The sequence below is a fragment of the Canis lupus genome, chromosome 11, assembly GCF_048164855.1.
Source record: "Canis lupus baileyi chromosome 11, mCanLup2.hap1, whole genome shotgun sequence".
NCBI classification, from domain to species: Eukaryota; Metazoa; Chordata; class Mammalia; order Carnivora; family Canidae; genus Canis; species Canis lupus.
Genome location: NC_132848.1, coordinates 64,584,197 through 64,600,636, shown reverse-complemented (window position 1 = coordinate 64,600,636; position 16,440 = coordinate 64,584,197). Strand labels below are relative to the sequence as shown.

The window sequence follows — 16,440 nt, the reverse complement described above, 5'->3', positions numbered from 1 at the left end:
AGCTATTCTGACAGATGTGAGGTGTTACCTCATTGTGGTTTTGATTTGCATTTCCTTGATGATTAGTGATATTGAACATCTTTTCATGTGTCTATCAACTGTCTGTATGTATTTAGAAAAATGTTTATTGAGGTTTTCTGCCCATTTGATTAATTGAATTTTTTTGGTGTTGAGTTGTATAAGTTCTTTTTATAGTTTGGATATTAACCCCTTACAGATAGATCATTTGCAAATATCTTCTCCCATTCAGTAGGCTGCCTTGCTGTTTTGTTGAAGGTTTCCTTTGCTGTGAGGAAACTTCGTATTTTGATGTAGTCCCAATAATTTAATTTTACTTTTGTTTCTCTTGTCTATGGAGACATATCCATAAATATGTTGCTAAGGCCTATGTCCAGGAGACTACTGTCTATGTTTTCTTTGAGGAGTTCCTCTTATTTAGGTTTTTAATCCATTTTGAGTTTACTTTTTGTTTGCTATATTTTAAAAACTTAAGTGATTCTAATGTATTGACAAGGCTGAGAACAATTAACAAGTATGTATATGGCTGGCAGAAATTAAGCACCCAATAAATAGTAACTTAAAAAAATTGGGGGAAAATGTAATAGAAAGCTTATGGACAGAGGTAGATTTAATTTGAAGCAAATGAGGCTTATGTTTCAGAACCCTTGACCAGCACAGGCTCCTTCTAAGGCCCAGTAATGAGGAGAGTAGTCAGCAACCCCAGCCCTGTGGAGAGCTGCCCTACCCAGGGCCACCTGCCTATGCTAATTCTCTTACACTTCCCTGTTTCTGTTTCTTCCAATTGCAAAAGGATATTCAGGTAATAGAAGGGATCAGCAAGATTTCAAAACAGAATAAAAATTATTTCTGTGGGAAGACCTCAGTATACCCTACAAATAGGTAATTCTTGTTACTAGTGTTGAAAGTAACACCCAGAGAGGTTAGGATCTGCCTCAAGCCACAAATCAGCAAATAGTAGCAGCAGCAGCCACACAGTAATAGAATCTGTGAGTCTTGTCTTACAGCCCTGTGCCTAAGCACACGAATATATCTCTGGAGCAACCATGCAGATCTGTGCTGGCTGATTGTGCATAAACTCTAGAGGATGGTTCCACTCACCTTTCAAAACTTGCCCCATTCCTTGAATAATTGATATGTCTTCAGGCCTTACTAGCTTGTGACCTCGAAACAAGGCCGTGTGTGTGCCTTAATATCCAAACCACAGCTCTGAGCCCATGAAGCTGGGGGGTCTGTTCCTTTGCTGAATTCACATGCTCCTCCACACCTCCCCCAAATCTAAGGAGTGCTTAGGAGTGCTTGTCATCCCCATCAGTCCCTCCCTTCCAAAATGGCCTCTTCTAAGACCCTGGGGAACCCCTTGCAGTACATTCAAATGGGTGTATGTCTTCATAAAAGTTGTAAGTATTTTAATTGTAATCATTTCAGACTTCTGCTACTACTACTACTTTTGCTCCTTCATACTCTCCCTCTCTAGGGTGGTATTGGAGCGGCTGTGGGCCTCTTTTGTAGGAGCTGGCTAAGAGAAACGTGAATACTATATATGTTGTGCCTCAAATTTTTTTTTTTTGATTTTGTATGTTTTTTTATTGGAATTCAATTTGCCAACATATAGTATAAAAAAATATGGAGCGCTTCATGAATTTGTGTGTCATGCTTGTGCAGGGGCCATGCTAATCTTCTCTGTATCATTCCAATTTTAGTATATATGCTGCCGAAGCGAGCACAAAAAAAAATTTTTTAAAGAGCAACTTGGAAATATGATGTTTTTAGCACCTTTAATGTCAGATATTGACATATAATAAAGGGCTCATATTGAAAGTGTGCAATTTGATATGTTTTGACTTATGTATAGCCTGAGAAACCATAACCAAATCAAGATAAAACCCATCACCCTTAAAAGGGTTCCTTGTGCCTCTTTGTAATTCCTCCTACTTGTTCTTACTCTGTTCTTAGCCACTGATTTCTGTCAGTTTAGTTTGTGTTTTCTATAAATGGAATCATGTAGTATACTCCTTTTGGTCTGGCTTTGTTTTGCTCAACAATTACTTTGGGATTCATCCATGTTGTGTGTATCAATAGTTTATTCCTTTCTATTACTATTGTATTCCATTTTATGAATATGCTACAATTTCTTTAACCATTCTACTGCTGAGACATTTGGATTGTTTCTAGTTTAGGGGTTATTTCAAATCTGCTGTGTATGTATGATGATGTACTTTCATTTCTCTTGGTTAAATACCTGGAAGTAGAATGGCTGGGTCAGATGGTAGGTTTATAGCTAATTTTTAAGAAATTGCCAAGCCTTCCAAAGTGATTTTATCATTTTGCATTCCCACTAGCAGTGTATGAAAGTTCTAGTTGATCTATATTCTTGCTAATTCTTAGTATGATCAGTCTTATATTTTATCCATTCTAATAAGGGTAGCAGAATCTCACTGTGATTTTTTTAAAAAAGATTTTATTTATTCATGAGAGACACACAGAGAGAGGCAGAGACATACGCAAAGGGAAAAGCAGGCTTCTCACAGGGAGCCTGATGTGGGACTCAATCCCAGGATCCTGGGATCATGCCCTGAGCCAAAGGCAGATGCTCACCTGCTGAGCCACCCAGGCGTCCCCTCACTGTGATTATAATTGCCATTTCCCTAATAGCTAATGATGCAGAATCTATTTTCAATGTGGCTTGTTTGCCATCTTTATATCTCCTCATTGAAGTGTCTTTTCAGATGTTTTGCTCATTTAAAAAAAATTTTGTGTTGTGTATTTCCTTATTGAGTTTAGAGAGTTTTTTTATTTATTCTGAATATTCCCAGATGTGTTCTGGCTCCATATGGCCAGAATAAAGTAATCAATATGGATGACAGAGTTTTTCCAAAGCTGATTACTGTGTCTTGAATAATGCCACTGTAGGACACCCCCTACCCCAACCTGCAATGTAGTCCATGTAGCACTGGGCCAAAATATTCTGTATGGGAAAAATACTCCCTTGGTATACTCCTCTACTCTCACACTACTACCACACTTCACTTCACTTCTGACACTAGATGTGTGGGTTTCCCACACATCAAACAATTCTCTGACACCAGCTGGGTGTCCGACAATTTAACTCAATTCTGACACTATCTACTTGGAGTTAATATCAGATCTCACAGGTTAAGGTCTCAATCCCACAAGACCACCCATCCCTCACTCAGATACCAGTCTCAAGCTCCAGGTTGTCATCTGTACTTCTGACTAATCATCTGTAAATCTCATGTCACATTCCTTGGGTTTGATAATTTGCTACAATGATTCACAGAACTCAGGAAAATATCTAAATTACCTTTACCAGTTTATTATAAAAGGATATGATAAAGGATAGAGATTGACATCCAGATGGAAGGGATGCCTAAGGCAAGGTATAAGAGGAAGGGTGCAGACCTTCCATGACCTTGCCATATGTGCCACTCTCCCAGTACCTCCTTTCTCCATCCTCAATGTATTCAACAAGCTGGAAACTCTCAGGACCTCATACTTTTGGGACTTTTATGAGGGCATCACCATGTATGCATGATTAACGAATATCTCAATTTCCAGCCTTGTCTTCTTGGAGGGTAGAAGGGTGGGGCTAAATGTTCTTAGTTTCTGATCATGGCTTGGTCTTTCTGGTGGCCAGGTCCCATCTGGGCCCACCAACCATTGCCTCATGAGAACAAAAGATACTCCTATCACTTAGGAAATTACAACAGCTTTAGAAGCTCTATGCTAGGAACTGGGGACAGAGGCCAACATATACATTTTCTATTATTTCACATGCTCCAAGTCCTTTTCACAGCTTTTCTTCTAGCATAGGAGAAAGAGAAGTTCAGACCTTCACATTATCCAGTCTAGTCTTAAAAATCTCCTATGAGCAAATATTTTAACAAAAATACAAATACCTTTTGCAAGAACCATCACTTTCAAGGATATTCTAGTCTACTTAGGCAATTAGAAAAACAAAAGACAAAAAACAGCTCTCTTACTTTGAAAGCATATAGTCCTGCTAATAATACTCTCAATTTATATCCCTAAATGACAGGTTTAACATTTTAAGTTTTCAGATGCTTTACAATCGTCTGCACTTGTCTTCACAGTTGTCTCCAAGAAGAGTTGATGGATTCCTGCTTGTCATTTACATTTTTCAGGTTCCATTTTCATCTCTACTTCTAGAGACAGAACATTTGTAGTAAATATCACTTTTTCAGCTTTTCAAAATGCTAAACTTATTTATTCACTGGACACTGAAATACATATACAGATATGTATGTATATACATACATATGTATGCATATAAATATATATATATTTGCAACTTTCCCTTCTAAAGAACTTCTGATTGAGGAGGTCATGGAAGTCTCTGGATCAATGAACAAGCATTTTGGAGATTTCTAATCCTCTTAAATGTGGGAGCCTAGCATCTAGCCATTTCAAAACACTGGTAAAACTGATACAGGAGTGAGGGACTGACCCTAAATGGGGCCAAGAAGTGGGTAGCAGAATGCTCTTTCCATCCTAAACTTGTCCTTGCTACTATAACCTTTAGTTATGCAAAAGCAAAGATTTTACAGAAGGGCATAGAAGAGCAGCATTTATTGTGGAATTCTGAAAGACTTTGGAAACTAACACCAAGTCAACCAAAGGAATTTTTTAAAATCCCGGTTGTTTGCAGAACATTTATTTTAGTATCAAAAAGCATTCTACCCCTCAACATCCTCTGACTACCTTGTCATATTCAATATAGCACTGTTGTCATCCTCATCATTATTATCACATAAGTATTGGTCTTATTTATTAGCATTAACCATTTGCCAGTCACCAAACTACATGCTTTAGACATTGTATCTTTCAGTAACTCAGAACAGCCCTATGTGTTAGAAACTATTATCCCTTTTCACAGATTAAAAAGCAAAAGCATGGAGAAATTAATTTCCTCACAGTAACAAACTAGTAAATTAAGTTAAAAATCAAACACAGACCCATTTAACCAAAGTCATGCTCATAATAAGCTTATCACAGTCACTCCTTCACTCAATAATTGGTATTTGTAGAAGCAGATTTACCATGAAATAGTGAAGCTTAAGTTTCAGGCCCCTCGAGTTATACAAACCCCTTCCAGAGCCATGTCCCTGGGGGTCCCTAATGATATGTTCACACAGTCATGTGCCTTTGTAAAATGAGTTATCAGTTAAGATGCTTTTCCTTCTGTTCAACCACTCCCCCATCACACTTTCCCTTACATCATGGGGCATTGTTATGGCTGTGGACATTTTTATACTGAATTGGGGACTTGGGGATACATTTAATTTGAGTTTTGTGTGATATTTTATGTAGTTCACAGTAACTTTTGTATACAAGCAAGCAATTCCTATTGCTTGGTGGTGTAGGAGTGGCTTTTAGTAATACTCTTCTCATTGATGGTGCCAACTCACCTGGTGCTGTGACACTTAAACGAAAAGAGTTAAAAAGTGGTGAAGAGAATCAAAGCAAATGGAATTAGAGTGAAAATTACATTTTTGACATCTTAAACTACTATAAGAATTCATTAATCTTAAAATTAAGCTCCTTACTATTAGAATTAACTCATTAAACCATTCATGAAATTAGATACAGTATAATCTCTAATACATTTTAAATCTTTTTTTTAATTTTTATTTATTTATGATAGTCACACAGAGAGAGAGAGAGAGAGAGGCAGAGACACAGGCAGAGGGAGAAGCAGGCTCCATGCACCGGGAGCCCGACGTGGGACTTGATCCCGGATCTCCAGGATCACACCCTGGGCTGAAGGTGGCCCTAAACCGCTGAGCCATCCGGGCTGCCCCATTCTGATATATTTTTTTTTTAATTTTATTTATTTTATGATAGTCATCAGAGAGAGAGAGAGGCAGAGACACAGGCAGAGGGAGAAGCAGGCTCCATGCACCGGGAGCCCGATGTGGGATTCGATCCTGGGTCTCCAGGTCGCGCCCTGGGCCAAAGGCAGGCGCCAAACCGCTGCGCCACCCAGGGATCCCTGATATATTTTTAATTAAATAAAAATATCTCTTATTTACAAGAGACACACTTAAACAATCTGTCAAAAAAAGGAAAAAATAAAGGACTGGAAAATTGTCACTAGGACAATGCTAATGAAAAGATGGATTAGCACTTTTAAAATCACTATTCTCCTTGGATATTACCTCTCCTTCTCTGTGTCTCTCCTTCTCCTTCTCTGTGCCTCTCCTTCTCTGTGTCTCTCATGAATAAATAAGTAAAATCTTTAAATAATATATATATATATATATATATATATATATAATATATATGTCAGAATGTTAAACAGTATTTTGATTAGGAAGGTGACTACCTGTCAAGGTTCAAATATCTTAAAGAAGCAATTATAAGAAAATAATTTAAAATGTTAATTATAGGGGCACCTGGCTTGCTTAAATGGTAGAGCATGAGATTCTTGATCTCAGGGATGTGAGTTTGAGCCCCACATTGGATGTAGATTTAAAACTAAAATCTTTAAGAAAAATGAATAGATAAAATGTTAATTATATAACTGGGTGGGTTAAAACAAATAATTCACCAAGTAGTTTGAAATACAACTTGGAGGGATCCCTGGGTGGCGCAGTGGTTTGGCGCCCGCCTTTGGCCCAGGGCGTGATCCTGGAGACCCGGGATCGAATCCCACGTCGGGCTCCCGGCGCATGGAGCCTGCTTCTCCCTCTGCCTGTGTTTCTGCCTCTCTCACTCTCTCTCTCTCTGTGACTATCATAAATAAATAAAAACTTTAAAAAAAAATTAAAAAAAAAAAAACAAATCTCAGTATTAAAAAAAAAAAAAAAGAAATACAACTTGGAAATCTGAATCCCTAAAATTATAATTTTATAATTATAATCTTATAATCTTACTCTCGAGTGAGTGACCAGAAAAGAAAGGAAGGTGGGAGCAAATAGTACTATCAGGTCTTATTAAACCAACTGCAGGGATGCCTGGGTGGCTCAGCAGTTGAGCCTCTGCCTTCGGCTCGGGGTGTGATCGCAGAGGATCAAGTGCCACATTGGGCTTCTTGCAGGGAGCCTGCATCTCCCTCTGCCTCTCTCTCTGTGTCTGTCATGAATAAATAATATTAAAAAAAAAACAACTGCAGATTTTTGGAGATTTGACATCTACCAATATAACTGAGAAGAAAAAAATAATAAAAAGATACATATTTTTAAAGATTTTATTTATTTATTCATGAGACACACAGAGAGAATCAGAGACATAGGCAGAGGGAGACATAGGCTCCCTGCGGGGAGCCCAATGTGGGACTCGATCCCAGGACCATGGGATTACAACCTGAGCCAAAGGCAGATTCTCAACCACTGAGCCACCCAGCATTCCAAAAAGATTTAAGGATATTTAAAATGTGACTATGGGGAGCTTGGGTGGCTCAGGTGGTTAAGCAGCGGCCTTCGGCCAGGTCATGATCTAGAGGTCCTGGGATCAAGCCCCACAGTGGGCTCCCAGCTCAGCAGGGAGTCTGTTCATCCTCTCTCTCTGCCTCTCTCCCCTGCTCATGCTCTTTCTGTCTCTCAAATGCATGAATAATTTTTTAATGTGGCTATTATATTTATATGAAAATAGTTTTATGATTCTACTCTCAAGAATGCAGAGTTGGAAAAAAAAGAATGCAGAACTGAGTATAGTTTTTGTTTTTGGTTTTTTTTTCTGAGTATAGTTTTTGTCGTTACTGTTTTTACTTATTTTTCCAGTAGCAGGATAGATTTGGGTTGAAATATTCATGTTCTTTTACCTGATCCACTTTGTCATGTTGTGAAGAAGACTGGCTAAGGATCAGAACCAGGAAAGTCACCTGGCCCACACTGGCATCAAACTTGTGGGAATTCATGCATCAGATAACTCTCTGAATGGACCCACTACAAATAGCTATGAATTACATTATTATTCTGGCAGCTACATTTTCTGTTCTGATTATCTTTGCAGAGGATAGATTCCTTCTATGTTTCAACGTTAATAGAAGATTGAAATTGGATGGTCATTGTGTTTAACATGGATCAACCATGTTATCTGTTGCCAATGGTGGCAACAGATACCAAACAGATTCATTTTCAAACCCAACCTGAGGCAAAACCTAATACTCAAAACAATCATATTTCCAGGTAAAACAGAAATATTTTGTGGGCAATAGTGAGCTAATTTATTTTTTTTAAGATTTTATTTATTTATTCATGAGAGATACAGAGAGAGGTAGAGACACCGGCAGAGGGAGAAGCAGGCTCCATGCAGGGAGCCCGATGTGGGACTCAATCCTGGGTCTCCAGGATCAGGCCCTGGGCTGAAGGCTGCGCTAAACCGCTGAGCCACCCGGGCTGCCTTTTTTTTTTTTTTTTTTTTAAGATTTTATTTAATATAGTGAGCTAATTTAAACAATAGCATTTAATAGTATATCAAATGTCCCCTGCAACAGCCATAGTTAATTAGTATAAGGCAGTAATTGTGCCATTAATAAGGAAATACCAAGGTAATATCCGGATGAAGAAGAAATTATATTAGAAAGGATTTAAGAGATAACTCTATCAGAAATCATGTCACCAAACTTACTGGAAAAATGATCATTGTTGAAGCTGAATGATACTCAGGTTAATTCTCTCTACTTCTGTGTATCTTCAAAAATCTCCATTAGAGAAGTGATAAACAAAAGTGTAGAAAAAATCTAAGTCACTTTTCTATCTCTGTGGAAGTAAAAATAAAGTTTAAGTGACAGATACTAGAAAAAGTAAATACTATGATGACTATAACTGGCCTGTACTACAAATCAAATTCATATTCATTAAAATTTTTACATTGATTTTTGTGTGTATATGTGTAGGCTTCAATGCTCAGAATATATGTGTCAAGTTTGAGTAAAATGTCTTTATAAGGTGTATGTCACAATATAAATGTTAGATATTCTTATTTATTAAGAAAATTACCAGTGCCCAATGTCACTGAAGCTGATAGATAGAGGGCAGCATGGTCTTATCATTTTAACAACAGATCCTAAGAGGTGGGCTGTGATCTCAGTTTTGCTTATCAAAGAAACAGACCAATCTGATAATTATTTAAATGATACTTAATAAGGGTTCAACACTGTACTAGAACAGTGTGATATAATGGGTATGGCGTAATGATACTTCTGGAGTCACACTTGGGCTAGAATTAAACTTGGGGCGCTTAGGTGGCTCAGCCGTTGAGCATCTGCCTTTGGCTCAGGGCGTGATCCCCATGCCCAGGGATCGAGTCCTGCATTGGGCTCCCTGCAAGGAGCCTGCTCTTCCCTCTGCCTATGTCTCTCTCATGAATAAAGAAATAAAATCTTTAAAAAAAATTTAATTTAAACTTACTAAACCAGGCTGTTTCCTCTTCTTTAAACAATAATAGCTAACTCAAGGGGAGTTACAGTTACTTAATGTTACAGTTCTAGTTACTTAATGAGGTACAGCTCATTAAGTAGAACAGTGTCTGGCATATAGTACGTACAATAAATGGTGGTTATTATTATTATCTGCCCCATTGAATATGATATATTCTCTCCATAGTAGTAAGTAGAATGTAGAAATATGCGTAGTGGTAAGTAGAATATGTAAATAGAAATATTTTTCTATTGGACTAGGCATTCTAAAATAGACCATGTGTGCAGGACAACCGAGCTCTTGACATTAGCAGCATTATTTAGATGCAATTTCTTTGTGTCAGCCTATCAGGCTGCTGTATTTTGGGGTATCTTAACATCTAGGTGCCTCTAGCCTCCTGAGGCTTGCATTTTGAGGAATCAGCCAAGTAAGAAGCAGGCCTGCTGAAACCTGTTCCACCCTCAAACTTGGCACCTGCCATCTCCACAACTGGATTCATCTTCTAGATACCCTCAATTCCAATTGGTCTGGGTCCAGGTCTTCCCCTGGCACCATGACAACTGCCCAGAGTTCCCAAAGCCAGATGTCACCACTCCCGTCTTACCCCTCAGATCAGATCACCTCTCGCAAGCCATTGTCTGATTGCAGTTCAGCCACTCTCCCTGGGCTTAGATATTAAGACTTCTATACATCTCTCCAGCTAAGAGAAGATCCACCTTTTCTATCAGTTGCTTTTCTACTGCTACCTTATCCCAGATTCTGTTTCCTACCTACGCCAACCCATCCTAGCATGCTGCATGACACGAATAAGTACCTGTTCTATAGAGGATATTCTCTAAATATTTGTTGAATTAATGATGTTCATACTAATGATGCGGATGGGAGGATATTCAGCTGGAATGGGCATGGATGTGGGTAGTTCAGTAAGTTAGCTATCTATTTAATCACACTAGACTTTATCTTGATGTCTTTCTTGTCATTTTGATTTCTGAATCTCATTCTTTGGTATATTCCTGGGAAAGGCACATGAGAACAGCATTCCCTAACAGCAGTTTATTTGTGCCCTTTATATTTGAGTCACTTTTTCCCGACAGCAGTGATTTCAGACTTCAACGTCTCAAACTTCTCAATGCTCTGATCACTCCCTTCTACCCTCATTGGCAACAGCAAACCTCACCTCCTACACAATAGAGGAAATAGAAGCCCTGTTTTCTCAATATAAAATATAAGCCTACTTTCCTCCTTCCTTTCATTAAACAAAGAGCCCATCCTTATTGCTCTTTAAAGTTAAGCCCTCTTCTCTGTTTAGATTCTATTCCTTCCCTCTTTCTATGGAACATTACACTGTCAGTTATCCTTTTTTGTTTTTGTATGTTCAAACTCTCTCTCCTGATTAGAACCTTCTTATCAAGTTTTAAATACATTCAAGTCACCCTCAATTTTTTTAAAAGGTCACTCAATCCCATATCCCCTTCCAACTATCATCCTATAATGTGCTTCCCTTGTGGTCACACTTTTCCAACATGTGATTCGTACATGCCATGTAGCTGCTATGAGTGCCTTCTCAAAATCCATCTCCCCTGTTTGCTACAGAAACTGATTCTGTTAGGAACAATAATCAGTCAGACTAAAGAGCTGCATTTCCTAGTTGCCCTTATAGCTAAGAGTAGCCATATGACACAGTTATGGCTAATGGTAAGTAAGCTGAAGTCAGCTGAGGATTTATAGAAAATGTTTGCTTTCCTGGTATAGGTACCAGACATTTCCCCTTGATATTTCTTTCTTCTGCCTATCTGAAACACTGGCTTGAGAGTTAATAGCCATCTTGCATACGCAATGGGATAAAAGCCACATACTAGGGATGACAGAGCATTGATGACATCATGGAGTCACTACACCAGTCTTAACTGTCTCCCTCTGTCATTCTTATCACATGAGGAAAATAACCCTATTTAGTTAGGCAACTGTCATCAGTCTCTATTACATGTGACCAAATGCAATTCTTAATCTATATCTTGCTCCCTACATTTCCTCACCTTCCACTCACTCTCAAACCATTCCATTCTGGCTTGTGGCCCATCATTCCACTGGACTCACCAATGACCTGCATGTTGTGAAATCCAGCGGATATTTTCAGTTCTCATATTTCTTAACCTCTCAGCAGCATTTGACTCCTGTCCATGGCCTCTCTTTGAAACACTGTCTTCCCATGGCTTCCATGACCTATACGCTCTGAGTTTGCTCTTTCACCACCAGCTGCTCTCTCTCTGTCTTCTTTACAGGTTACTCTTCCTCTTCTAGCTACACTCACCATCTCTTGGCCTCTAAGACATACCATGGCCTTAGTCACATGCTCTTCCTTCTGTTGCAAATGCTCTCCTCTCCTTTTTTTGCCAGGTTAGTCTTCCTTGTCCTTCCATCCATTCTTCACTTCCTCAGAGAAGCTTTCTCTGACCTTTTTGTGAGGTCATATTTCCCTATTGTATATTCCTTCATAGCTCTTACATAGTTACAACTTCACCTTTTGTAGTGTGACTCTTTAAGTAAGCTGCCTCCCTCAGAATGTAGGCTCCATGAAGACAGGGACATTGTTGTATCCTGAGAAAGCAAAATGTTTCCCAACACATAATGTGTGCTCTATAATTAGTTCTTGGGTGCATAAATCGAAGAATGTATAATTATATGGTGATTTACTTACATGCTTTTTATCTGCCTTCTTCCAGCTCCAGGAGAGAAGGAAACTAGTTTTGTTCACAACCATATATGCATTACCTAACACCTACTGCATGGCACATTGTAGGAAACACAGTACATTTTTTAATGAATCAAAGAATGAAAGAATAGGGTACCAAGAGAGACGTCCCAGTAGGTCCATCCCTAATTATTTTGATAACTTTTCATGAAGTTTCTGGTAAACAATAAAGTATCAAATAGCTTTATGGTATCTAGAGAAGAGTCTTTTGGAAAATATTGTCTGCTAGCTTGTTCTCCTTACAATATGTCATATCTAAAATAGGTTGTCTATAAAGATCTTGAATCTATATACTTCTTCCCCTCTTCATTGCCACTACCCTAGTCAAGCTCACTTATTTCCCCTGGACTAATTGGACCATACACCTTTCTTTAAGGATGATTTATTAAACTATATATAAACTTGGATGATTCAGAGTTTTGACTGTATCTCAAGTCCAAGGATCATATCTGTTTATGTTATCTCCAAAGAAAGCTAAGAACATTTGGCACATACATAATTTTTTATTTTGTTGTGGCAAAAAGTCATTTTTGTTCTACATTTACAAAGTATTTCATTTGCTTAAGGAAAAGAAGTATTTTTAAACTAGCAACGACTTTTTGTTTTCAAATGACTAAATTGAAAACATTAAAAAAAGAAAAAGAAAGCCAGTGACCTTTTAAGTCCCCCTACCTTCCTGCCCCACGAATTCTTGGTCATTGAGGTACCGGAGATGTCCAATGAGGTTGACAAGAAGAGTAATTTATGCATTTGTGACAGATTTGAGAATGCCCCCAGCTTTGTAGTCAGCATGTCTGGATCCTGCCCTTCCATCAAGGCCAAGCACCTGTCTTTCTTCCTCGACAAATTTTCCTTTCACTCACTCATAGCCGCACCACCTTGACTTATTTTATATGTCTAATAAATGTATGTATGTATATATCCCTTTGCTTCAGTCAGCCTGGGAAGGATGCAATCCATCCTACACATTGTTGTATCCTTAGGACCCAGTACAAAGTCTTTTTTTTTTTTTTTTTTGTTCATGAGAGACACACAGAGAGAGGCAGAGACACAGGCAGAGGGAGAAGCGGGCTCTTCGCAAGGAGCCCGATGTGGGACTCAATCCCAAGACTGGGATCCCAAGACTAAGCCAAAGGCAGACGCTCAGCCACTGAGCCACTAGGCGTCCCAGACCTAGTACAAAGTCTTGTTGATAAATGTTTTGCTGGTGTTGATGCTTATCTTCTTTTTGCTAATTAGATTTACTGAGCACCTATTATAGTGTCAGACACTATGTTATGCTCAGTAGGTGCTATTATTGTTCCCTTTTCAGTGATGAGAGTTTAAGGAACTTGCACAAGTCTTGTAGCTAGTAACAGACCCAGGACTCAAACACAAGTTACTAGATTCCAGAGCTGGTGCCCTTAACCACTAGGCAATCCTGCCTTCCATGAATATTCATAGGTTCTAGACTCCAGCCAAGCTGCATTTGCTCCTAACTTTGAGAAGGCAGTAAGTGATAAACTTTGCTTACAACTGATCAGGAGCATTTCAAGTTGTTTTCAAATGAAGTTGTAAGTCTGCAGATAATTAAGAAAGAAACCATTTTTGGAAACAGCATGAAGGGGTGATATGTAGAGGCCCACTTTGACAGTTTGAAGTGCATTTAAACACATAGCTTAGGGCTATAAGAAGTCACTACACTAAGATTGCAGAAGTATTAGAAATCAAATTGCCTTATTAATTTGTAAATGACAGCCTTTTATCCCTGGGGAAATCTTTCCCAATAGCTCCAAGCCTCTTGGTGACTGGGATGAATAAATTGGCCTCCATCCTTTTCATGTATCCAGTGCCTGTGCCAGAGCGTCAAAGAAAACCATCTCATTTTAAAATTGAAGCTTTATTTGTTGAAGTTTCTAGCCAGTGAAACTGGAAGCAGGAAGAGCCATTTCATGTGGCCTGAGAGTAGAAAGCCTTTCACCACAGTCCAGTATATGAGGGGAGACTAGTCAAGGTTCTTATTAAGTTTTAATCTTCTCATCTAATTGATAAGGTCAATTAATACTCTTTCTGTCAAGAAAAGAAAAGAAAAAAGCTTCACTAAGTCTTGACTGTTGATACTTTAACTTCTTACCGTTTTGTATTTTGAGTGAGAGGCTCTATATCGTGAACCACTGAGTTTCCTTGAAAGCTCCAGAGAATCAAACAGTTGCAGAAAAGTCCAGGAGTAAGATAACCCAGAGACTTGAACCTGCAGTGAAATGGAGTTTCTCCAAATTATGCATCAGAAGTAGCAGATAAGAGCAACTGGCAACTGGAGATATCCTTGTTATTCTCTGGGCTACAGTCATGCTGGCAGAAGCTTTAACTAACTAAATTTACTTGTGAGTTCTCCGAAGGGAGCAACTGTGTTGCACCAGGGTCATTTTTCATAACATACTACTTTGCAAATAAGTTCCTAGGACCTTCTAAAATATTTGACTTCTGAACCTCAATATAAGTATTAAAATGCTAGCATATCCATTACGTAGCCCAACTACAAAAAATATGAGTTTAACTATTCACTGGAAATAGAAACTCCAATAATATTTATGACTTATTAGAGAACACAGTCTTCATTTTGAAATACGTAAAGCCTCCAGGAGGTATTTATCCAAAATTAGCATCCAGTAATAACACCTTGGGATATCCCTGTTTTGGCAGCATCCGTAGCCAGATCTGTTTTTTTATCTTTTTGCCAGATCTGGTTACAGTTAATAAACTAATGCTGGAGCTGCTGACCTTAGGGAGACAGGTGTCCTCTCTAATAGTAGATTCATATTCTGCTCAATAAGAAATTTATGTGCTCAATTAAATTGGCTTGGGGCCTGGTCTGTTTGCTCTGGTATCTGGCCAGCATTGTAGCCTCTTTACAAAGACTTAATGGAGCTTTCATTTCTTCCTCACATTTGCTCTGTAATAAATTGAGCATTACATTTTCCGAAAGAAATGCTGTTTTGTGGCTGAATACATAATATTCATTAATTTATTAATTAATCCAGTATATATCAAATACCTCTATGTGTCAAGTACTTGGCAGGTCATGGAGATACAAAAATTAATAATAGCTCAACTTAGAGTAGCTCAGTAGTTGTTTAAAGGATCCAGATCATTCTATCTATATTTTATCCCTGCAAACCGATCTGCAAAGCTCGGTTCAGGTCCTATCTCCTCATTCATTCATTTATGAAAACTTTGTTAGATTCCCAAAACTGTGAGGCACTGGAATGATAAAGATGAGGAGAATAAGTCTCCAAATCATCAGGAGCTTCCAGCTTTGTAGGGAGGTTAGCAAAATAGACAGGACCAGATTGTGGAAGACATTTCAAGTCAGGCTAATCAAGGAATATGGGTTTTATCCTATAGCAGTGAGGAGCTATGAAACAGTCTTTTATTTTTAAGATTTTATTTATTTATTCATGAGAGACCAGAGAGAGAGAGAGAGAGAGAGGCAGAGACACAGGCAGAGGGAGAAGCAGGCTCCATGCAAGGAAACTGATGTGGGACTCGATCCCAGGTCTCCAGGATCACACCCTGGGCTGCAGGCAGTGCTAAACCGCTGCGCCACCGGGGCCACCTGAAACTGTCTTAATGCAAAAAAAAAAAAAAAAAAAAAGCGTGGTCAAATTTCCATCTTAGAAAAATCAGTTTGATAATGACAAGGAATATGGATAGTAAGGAAGAAGGGCCAGAAGGAAGGAAATCAGTGGGAGGAAAAATCAAATGCCAAAGCAGTTGAAGAAATAGAAATAACAAGATTTTAATAATAAATTGAATGTGAAGACTGAGGGAGAGGGTGGAGTCTAAGGTGACTTCTGAGATTCTGATCTAAGTGGCATTAGCCCCAAGAGAATGAGGAACAGGGTCAATAGAAAAATGAGTTCAACATTGAATGTGTTTTGGGGCCTGGGTGGCTCAGTCGGTTAAGTGTCTGACTCTTGATTTTGGACCAGGTCATCATTGCGAGGTCATGAGATTGAGCCCCACTTTGGGCTCTGCACTGAGCAGGGAGTCTGCTTGAGGATTCTTTCCCTTTCCCTCTGCCTGTCCTCCTGGTCGTCTCTCTTTCTTTCTAAAATAAGTAAATATCTAAAAAAAAAATTTGGAATGTATTTTGTTTCATGGATGTGTTGAACATCCATGTGTCAACATCAAGTATGCTGTTGTAAATGTTCCTCTGAAACTCATGAAAATGGTAAGGTTTCAGGACTCATCTATAGATATAACTGAAACATAATTACAAATGAT

The 16,440-nt window shown here is 38.6% G+C and overlaps 1 protein-coding gene and 1 non-coding gene across 4 annotated transcripts in view; one reads left to right on the top strand and one right to left on the bottom strand.

Moving 5' to 3' along the window:
* Positions 1-16,440, top strand: part of LOC140600323 (uncharacterized) — a 53,024-nt gene that overhangs the window by 13,684 nt on the left and 22,900 nt on the right. The window lies entirely within an intron of this gene.
* On the bottom strand, positions 1,639-1,745 carry LOC140600566 (U6 spliceosomal RNA). Its single transcript, XR_012003764.1, has one exon. It is a non-coding gene; the product is annotated as a U6 spliceosomal RNA (small nuclear RNA).